The sequence below is a fragment of the Cebus imitator genome, unplaced genomic scaffold, assembly GCF_001604975.1.
Source record: "Cebus imitator isolate Cc_AM_T3 unplaced genomic scaffold, Cebus_imitator-1.0 Scaffold84, whole genome shotgun sequence".
NCBI lineage: Eukaryota > Metazoa > Chordata > Mammalia > Primates > Cebidae > Cebus > Cebus imitator.
This window is the reverse complement of record NW_016107399.1, coordinates 4,852,343-4,862,060: the sequence shown is the minus strand read 5'-3', so window position 1 is coordinate 4,862,060 and position 9,718 is coordinate 4,852,343. Positions and strand designations below refer to the sequence as shown.

The following is a 9,718-nucleotide window of genomic DNA, read 5'->3' as shown; positions in this document are numbered from 1 at the left end:
TTGCATTTAGAGAAGACACAAGCAAAACAGAGCTGAATTTCTCATTCCAGAAACCTCTATCATCACAATCAGACAAACTCTTTATAATTGGGCGACTCAGAGAATTACACCATAGTGCCATCTAGCTCCTGACATCCTACTGCCAGCTAGGTTGAGAGGTTTAGGGTTAGTCACTGGCCAGCAAAACTAAACTGATTGCCATTATTTGATAATGAAAATAAGCAAAATCCCCCAAAGAGGCTTATATTTGGTAATAATTTATATTTAACTTATGTTGTCAACATTCCAAACCAGCTGAATATAGATTAAATATTGCTCTTGGTTTTTATCAACCAAACTTCCACAAAGTTTGCACTGATTACTCCGTATATTCTTTGGAAAGTTGTCAGCTGACAATGCTACAGGCTGTAGATCTGATGTCAACAGATCACTGTTCTTGCAAATTTCCAGGGCATTTGCAAAAATCCCTAAAAAGAACAAATGGCAAAATTTAATTTTAATTCACTTACACTGAATAGCAGAGTTGTTTCTATAGTATTTGTAGGGAGAGGGAGTGCTAGGGTTATATAAAATAAAACAATAAACAGGTGTCACACCTGCAGAAGATCAAAGATTCTTGCTGTCGGCATGACCTAGAAGAAAGTCTAAGAACTGTATTTTGTGGTGCTTCTGAGTTATAAATTCTTAACTAAAGTATACATTTATGGGGAATCATGCCTACTTCCCACAGCTAGTGTTGGCTGGGTTGGAAATACTAACTGCCAAGGAGGAAAGTACATAATGGTTTTACTCTTTCTTCCAATAAACAGTATTATGGTGGAAAGAACTTGGCCTTTGGCCTTAGAGACTTGGATTCAAACATTCAAACAAAGCGCTTTCTGGGTATTTGGGAAAATTAACCTCCTTGAGCCTATCAGTGTTACTGCAAAAAAAAAAAAAAATAGTGGAGATAACATCCGTAAAATATCTAATACTATATCTTTGTATAAATAGTTTTTATTTTGTGTAAATACTATTAAAACATCAAAGAGGAATATGATTATGTGCTGTCATCTTTACAGATGTCATTAGGCAGAACATATATGGATCCCTGGTAATCTGGTTTGATGTGAGTCAGTGATTTATGACGGGTAAAAGGTTCCCTATCACATTACCTATTCTCTGCATCATCTGGCTTACAAAAATAGCAGCAGTGCATCTTTGAGCAGAAATAGATGCCTGAAATAACTGTTAAAGTGTTTGAGAGTCAAAGTTGTCAGTACGAGGTAAATTAACCCAAAATAGAGCCAAAAAGTGTGACTGTATTTAGCTATGGAGATGATGTTTATGTGTGGGATTTCTTCTGGCTCCAGGGGAGGCAATTTGGTAGGGAAAAAGCAACATCTCTACTGTATCAAGAAGACTGAGTTTTCCCACACAGTCCTTCCATTTACTAGCTGTATGGATAGAAACAAATCTACATTTTCAGAGAATAATGCCCTTATATGCAAAATGGGAATTATGTCTTTACTACCTCACAAGGATTGTTATAAAACCAAAAGAGATAATGTAGCTGAAAGTCTTTTGCAAATCATAAAGTGACAGTTACATATCCTCCATCTGTTCACTTCTTTCCATCTCTACTGATATCACACTGATACAAAGCCCCAGTAGCTCTCATCCCAGCCTCCTAACAGTGACAAGCCTCCTTGTCTAACCCCCTCTTTACACTTGGCCCTCACTAGGAACTGTTCTCCAAATGACAGCCAAGATGACCATTGCAAAACATAAACCAAGAGATAACCAAACACCATGTACCTCCTTCTAGAGGTATTCAATGACTTTACAAAACATTCTTGACAAATGAATTAGACCTGAACATGATCAGCCCTGTCCACTTCTCTATCATAACTGGTTCCTCACTCCTCACTGACTGGGCTCCAGCCTCCTTGGCCTAACCCAAGGTCACTGAGAATTTTTTTCTAATTTTTCTTCCAAAAGTTTTACAGTTTTCACTCTTAGATTTGTGTTTATGGTGATCTGTATCAAGTTAATTTGTATACATGGTATGAGGTAAGATTTGAGGTATTTTTTGCACGTGGATATCAATTGTTTTTACATCATTTGTTATAAAGATTATCCTTTCTCCATTGAATTGCTTTGGCACTTTTATCAAGAATCAACTGGTGAACAACCATCAATTTTTGTTTATAACATTATTATTGCTCAGAATTTAATTTACTTTATGTCTCATGTTTAAAATAAATACATTTTAGTCTTAGATTTTTCTAATATTGAAAAACATTAGAAATGTTTCAATGCCACTATTTTTGTATGCTTACATTGTAATACTCATATTTACCTATGTCCTTTTCTACACAAAATCTATTATAAAGGTGCAAAGCCTTCCAAGCATTGTATGAAAAGGGAAAAAGTATAGTGACACTATTGCTGTCATAGAACTAATCACAGAACAACAAATGAAAGTACATTGGTCAACTTAGGAAGCAATGGCTCTGTGCATTATAAATAATCTAAAAATGACACAAAAAAGATCACTTGGCTATATATATGTGGGTCTATTCCTTGACTCTCTCCTGTTCCTTTGACCTATGTCTTTCATATGTGTGTATATAAGCATTATATGCACATTTCCATGGGACCTGATTCCATAAATATCCCAAAAAAATTAAAAAAAAAACAGTTTGGGAACTTAATATTATCAGATTTCAAGATTTATTATAAATTACAACCCTATCTTGATTACTGAAGCCTTCTAGTAAATCTTGAAATCTCATAATGTTAAGATTAGGATAACATTAAGATCTGATAACGTTAAGATTCTATCTCACTGGCTGATTTTAATTCTTTGCACCACACTTAACAATTTTTAATTCTTTATTAACTATATTCTCTGAGTAGAATATAAGTTTCATGAGGGCAGAGGAATTATCTATTGTCTCTTTTTTCCCAATGCATCTCTAGCTCCTTGAATAATGCCCTTTCCATTTTCAATAAATATTGTTATATAAATGAATGTATTGGTCTAAGGTGTTATTTTTGTCATGACAATATTTGTTGTGCATTAAATCTCTCCTTTTCCATTGAGGAATTCTGATTGATCAGTCTTCTACAGTGTCTTCTTACATTAGAGAACTTTTCAATGCCACCACCATTTCCTATGTGCCTAGAAAGATTGAGAACAGCCAAAAGGTAACGGAAGAAGTGTTGGCCTGAAATTTAAAAGATCAAAGTATCCAATTCTGTTCTGCCACTAACTAAGAGCATGACCTTGGAAAAGTCATTTAAGGTCTTCAAATCTCTCTTTATTATCATCTGTAATTTGAAGGTGACAATTATATACACCATATATGTAGATTATTTTAATGAGATAATAGGTGTGCATGGTACATTTCCTGTCATATAATAAGTGACCGATAAACAGTATTGTTAACATGCCATTATTTAAATAGTTAAAAGTTATAGAGGCTTCTTTGGTGTTGTTTTGGGGTAGAATGAAAGCTGGGAAAAATAAACAAAAGTAAAGAAATAATAGAAACTTTTGTAGAGGTAGGAATTAGAAAATTAGTAATAACTCTTTGTCTTGGCTTCCCCTGGTATAACTTTGTAATCGCATTCCAGTCTGAAATAAAACTACTTAGCTGACCCTTCCCTTGTTACAACCATCCCTCTTCACCACCGAGCCTTCTTTCCAGAAAGCAAGCTCTTGATCTTCACCCGCAAATGTCTTCCATTCCCCAATGTCTTCTGCATCCTACCCAACCTGCCTCTCATGCCATGGGACCTGCCTTTGTAAATGTCAAAGAGAAACATCAAGCCAACAATTCACTGAAGTACATCAGCCATAGTTCTTTAAAATCAGACTATGTGAAGTTGGTGGCTTTCCTCATTAATGCCATTATTTGCTAGGAATAAAAGAAAATTGGGCAAGGGAGAAACAAAGACTTGGGGAGCTGAGTGAGGGTATAGTCTGCTCTACGTATGCGCATTTGAGTAAGTATGAGAGAAAGAGAAAGATAATAAAAAATAATAAGGGAAGTCACTTATATTGTCAGTGCCTATAATTAGAGACGACACTTAGATCACCTCTTTCTTGAGGGCTACATCACAGACTCAAGTCTTTCTATGTCTGCTTAGAGTAGGGTTGGAACCCAAAGCAGCAGGATGGGATAGACATGATGATGGGCTAAATCTGTCTATCCATTGGCTATCTATTTGTTGGCCTCAGCTAGGGACCAGGCATCCACGGTACAGGGTAAGCTGGCCAGCTGGAAGGCGTTGTTACATAGGAACCAGAACCATCTCACCCAGGTTTAAAGACCTATATTGACCTCCACTAATTGAAGGACCTAAATGGGAAATGAGAGTCTTTCCATATTATAGAAAAACTTTGGAACTGTTCAAAGGAATTACAACTCTCACTAAGCACTAAGTAGGGTGAGCTCAGGGGCAGGCTTGTGGACTTACCTGAACTCCAGAGGAGAGCAGGCAGTGTTTGAGAAGAGGTGTGTCTTGGTCCTTGGCATGCAAGTAGCCACCACAATCTCTGCCTGTGCTCAGCCTTCCAGGAAGAACAGCGTGTGCCGCAGGGCAGGGGGCACGGTTCACTCCACACCAGCACACAGAGGATGGCAGGATGCCACTAAGGATCACACTTTAAAATCTAGACAGACTAGACAAACGCTTTTTTCCCTGACAGGGAAGGAATGTTTATTTCTAAGCTGACTCTGCTTCATTTATTCATACTTGTCCAACACATTCTCAGCATCCCCAGGAAACAGGAAAGGGGCATCCAAGAAAAAGGTGGCACAGACACTTAAAAAGTAAAGAAAGTGTCCCCTTAGGCCACCTTCAGAGATAACTGAAAAGTAGCATCCTTAGAGGACAGATGCTAGGAGAGCACACAATGATTCAGAAATAATACTTGCTAAAATTGGCAACAAGAAGCCCAGAAGAGCACCCCCGAGTTGTAGCAATCTAGTTTGCAATGCAATTTTAACCATCAAAGCTCAAAGCATGCAGAAAGCTTTCCCTGACTCCTTCCTAGCTCCTACCAAGTAGATGAAAGCAATTATTCCCAACGCACAGAAAAGAAATGTAAAGAAAGCAAGACAAAAAGGCAGAATGCTTAGACTCCTTGAGGCTTCCCTCCCCAACTCCAACCTGCAGGCACTTGTCCTATCTCTGCTTAAACACACATGGAGACAAAAGTTTGCTACTTCAAGAAGCCTACTGGATACTTGGCAATTCTCCTGATAGGACAGTTTCTCGTACTGTGCCAATATCTGTCCCTTGCTACTTCCACAGTCCTGTTCTTTGGAGGAATATAAAATAACTTGATTCCTGCTCTTCTTTATCATAATCCCTCAGATGTGTGGATATGACTATTAGGCCTGCCACAATGCATCTTCATGCAGTCTCTTTATCCTTCTCCTCCTTTTAACCTTCAACATCTCAATCACCTCCCTTTTTCTGGGGCAGCTCAATATTGGGGCATCAGTCTGAGGTAGAAAGTGTCTTCCTGCATCTGACAAGCAACACATCTGAACCTCCTTCTGCGAGGTGGGGAGAAGGGAAAGCACCTTGGTCAAACAGTGTAAGAAAAGCCCTCTCTATCTATTTAGAAAATAGAAAATGAAATAGTTTGACCTTTTCCGTGGCTCTGTACAGAGCTAACCCAGACAGAAGCTGCCTTAGATTATTATAAACAGATCATTGGCGTAAAATTTAATACTCACCTTTCAAATTTAGAAGTAGATTTTTCTTGACCCTCTTGCATCTGGCTGTCAGGGAGGATAAAAACCTCCACCCCCCACATTCCCTGCACCACACACTATCCTAATACTTTGAAGAGCAGGCAATGGATGTACTCTGTCTCTGAGGGCACCCAGCAACTGGCCCCAGATAACACTCAGAAAAATGAACCAGTTTCCCTGGAAGATACCAGACACCCAGAGGGAACAATTGATCTGAAAGATTTTCAGAGCTTCTAACAAAAGCAAGTGGGGTTTCCCCAAGAGAGGATAGGTTTCCACCTTGGCCCAGTTTTCTGAGTCCAACTAAAAAGAAAGTATACTTAATTTAGCTAAGAAGCTAATTACAGTTAAATGACCTTTCCTAAAGTTTCTTCATGCAAGAAGTCGTCAAAAACCATAAAACAGACAATTCCCTAGAATCAAGAAAATGGTCATGGCTCCACCGACATTTATTTTCATTTTTTAATCTACTTCTCCAACACGCACTTTGACCATCTCTGTTGTTTTTCTATAATCAGTTCAGAGAGGGTAAGAATTTGTTTTCAGCAAACACTCCTTTTTTCCCCTCCTTTGCATGTACTCCCTCCTATTCAGTGCTTCTGTTCGGGTTTATTTTGGGCAACTGTGCGTCAGGTCTTGTGTTTTTCATCATGATGTCCTTTTACATTTTGGCATACTGTCTTCTACATTTGACCCATGATCTGTTATTTTATGTGGATTAGGGACAAAGAACCCAAATCAAAGAATGGAAATGTAGTTAAATCAACAAGCACCAAGAGCAGGACTAGTAATAGACCTAATTAAGAAAAGCTTATTTAGCAAAGGTGTCTAAGTCGGTTGCTTGGAACTCTAAGTACATTTTCCCATGGCATCCATGTTACGTACCGCATGAGAGGGAGTTTAAATAATGATAATGCAATTAGTGCCCTGTTTTGAGTAACAGAAGCCTTGTGAATTGGTCTAAGTAACTAACTGGTCATCATGGGAAGATACCCTCCTTCTCTTGTTCATCATTACCACTTCTGGTTCTTGCAATAGCAGGCATGGATGGGTTTTAATTATTGTTCTGGAACAAAGGAATAAATAAATAAATGCATTTATTTATTCACCAAATATTTATGAAACACCTACTATAGTTAGGTGCTATGGTAAGTGCTAAGGATCTAGATATAGTCCTTGCCCTTAAAGAGCTCACAGTTGAGTGGGAAAAGAGACAAGTAAACAAATAATTACAGTATCATGTGATGGTGCATTAAATGATGGTAAAAAGCATAAACATGGGTGAGATCCCAAGTGAGAGTGAGAAGAGTGAGATAAATACAGAAGAAAAGACCCTATGGAATATAACATAAAAGAGGCTGATGGGGAAGAGGAGCCTGCCAAGAAAAATGGAAAGAAGGTGCAAGAGAAGACATGAGAAAGAATGGTGTCATAGAAGCCAAATAAGGAGCGCACTCCAAGGAGGGAGTAGTAATAGCACCTCATCTACTTAGTCATCAACTTCTTTTTGTAATGAATATCGCCAGCCCAGATCTCCCCCTTGAACTCAGAGACTCCACCTGCCCTTCCTACAACTCCACAGGGATGTCTCATAGGCATAAGCTAGAACAACCACCAATAGTTAGAAAAAAACATTTGGAAAAGTATATTGGAATAGATTCCGAAACCCTTATTCATAACAGCTAAAACAAAAACAGGAGGCATGGAGGATGTCAGAACGGCTTCTTGGGGAACATGAGATATATTTGCTCAGGGAAGTTATAAATGATGAAAGGAGAGGCTGCAACATTGGAAATAAGCATGATAGGATTGAAGCCTTGAATGTGTCTGTCCATTAACCAAGACTTGACCAGTCAAATGATACATAAATTATTTAAGGGAAGCCTCCAAGAAGGCGAACATTTGAGTACTAGTCATCCAAAAATCTTCCCCTAAATTAGATAGACTTATACTCAGTTGAAAGATCATTTCACCAAGCATAAAAGGTCAGCTATCAGAGCAGGCTACTGAGGATAATTGAGAACCATTTTATTCCTCTTCAAATCGCCTATTTTTAACTGTGAGGATAAAATCTAAAGAAGCTTTAAGAATCCCCCACTTCCCATACGTTGTCGCATGGGATAACCTGGAAACCAACAAAAACAACACTGAGCCAGATGGTTCTTCCTACGGTAGGTCACAGTCTACATTCTTTAATTGAAAAAATTAAGGTACAGCAGGTGCTGCTGACATTTCAAGGAGTAAGGATCCCACTCATTTGCAAATGCACTTAATAGGTAAGGAATTAAAAGAAGAGTGAATCTCAACAGAACTGTCTCTCAGCAGATGTTCAGCAAATCCTTTCCAATATGAAGGACTCCAATGTTAACTTCTTCATTTGCTTTGGTAAAAAAAACAACAATTGCTTCTCAAGGATTCATATTAATAACATTTTATGTGATGCCAGATGATGGAACACTGTCATAGATTAAATTTTATTTTGGACCAATGGTTTGCTGATTTAGTCTGTCCTCTTCTGAAAGAAAAGATACATCAAATCTACTCCTGAGTCCCTGCTCCTGGCTCTATAAAGTGATAAACCTCTGAGGTTGCCTAGAGACTTGGCTAAAATTGCTTGATTTCCTCTGGAACATCTCTGAAGATGGTGTGTGGAGTATCGAACATGTCCTTCCTGGGCGTAATTCAGGAAGTTATGGATGACTATTGGTTTGTCAAAGAGTTACATTTTCCATGATGTTTAGACAGGTCCTGGCTATTGGCACTAGATTGGCATTACTCTCAAAGTACCTGTCACTGTATGGCATTTCTCCATGGGCATCAGGGGCACTCAAATGTACTTTTCCACCAATCATTGAGTCTGCTCAGAGCACATCATGAACTTAGCTAATGCTTTTGCCAAAAAGTTCAACCTTTTACCTCATATCTGACACATAAAACACTGAGGCTTGGTATAAACCATAAAGAATGTGAATTCTCTAGATAGGATTGCTAAGAACATTGAAAAATGAAGTAAAGTTTGGGGAACCCTTATTTGAGAGCCTATTCAAAGTAGAAGATGCAAAACATTAAGACTTAAATTGCTTCCAGAGAAAAGACATTAAAGGTTCATATAAAAATGTTAACAGCATAGGCAGAATTTGATGTTCTGAAAACTCATATCACTTCCTCAGCACATGTCACAGCTCCCCCGGCTGTGTACCCTAATGTCTTCTTCAGCCCCAGAGACTTAGAGCCAAGTCTTCTGCAATCCCCTAGCTCAGACTAACAAAGAGGTTCTGAGAGTTGTGGGTAACTGAATTTAACCCACCCTATGCCAGGCAATGTGCTAAGAATTATGGTAGAAGATATATGCATGGTTTTGGCACTCAAGGGATTTGTTTGCAGTCTGATGAAGTAAATCTTATTATTCTACTTAGTGAAAATAAACCAAGATTCATCCAAATTACAATGTTTCTCTTGCATAATCCAAAAATCATTTGCATAAATATATCGTGAGATACTTTATTGAAATGCATATCTTCCCGAGCCCCATTTCAAAGCTCTGACTCAGAATATCTGACAGACAGGACTGAAAACCTACAATTTAACAAACTCCCTGAATGACTCTTACACCTATCAAGCTTTGAGAATCATTAATACATCAGATCATGAGAGTAATCACCATACAGAAGTCCCATGCTGCCCCTTTTTTGACTGAAGAGTGGAAGGCAACTTAGAGTGTTTCACAAGCAGTGCCTGAGTCAGCCAGAGGCATGATGATAATGAGTCCACAGCAGAAAATAAAGAAGTTAGGAAAAGGGATACATAGCATTCAAGCCCTCCAAAAGGCATTGAGGAAGTCAAATGATCTCACTCACCACCAGGACAGGCCAGAAGTGGCTCTCAATGCACAGCACATTCCTAAATGGCACTGGGGAGAAAGAAGCTTTGCAGCTCAGATGACCCTTTGCAGGTCCTTCTGC

General features: G+C 38.5%; 1 long non-coding RNA gene across 1 annotated transcript; it reads right to left on the bottom strand.

Annotated features, from left to right (window-relative positions):
* Window positions 1-252: 252 nt before the first annotated feature.
* On the bottom strand, window positions 253-5,894 carry LOC119472078. Its single transcript, XR_005201190.1, has 3 exons — window positions 5,739-5,894; window positions 4,468-5,555; window positions 253-467 (listed from the first exon to the last, which is right to left on the bottom strand). It is a non-coding gene; the product is annotated as an uncharacterized LOC119472078 (long non-coding RNA).
* Between the last annotated feature and the right edge of the window lie 3,824 nt (window positions 5,895-9,718).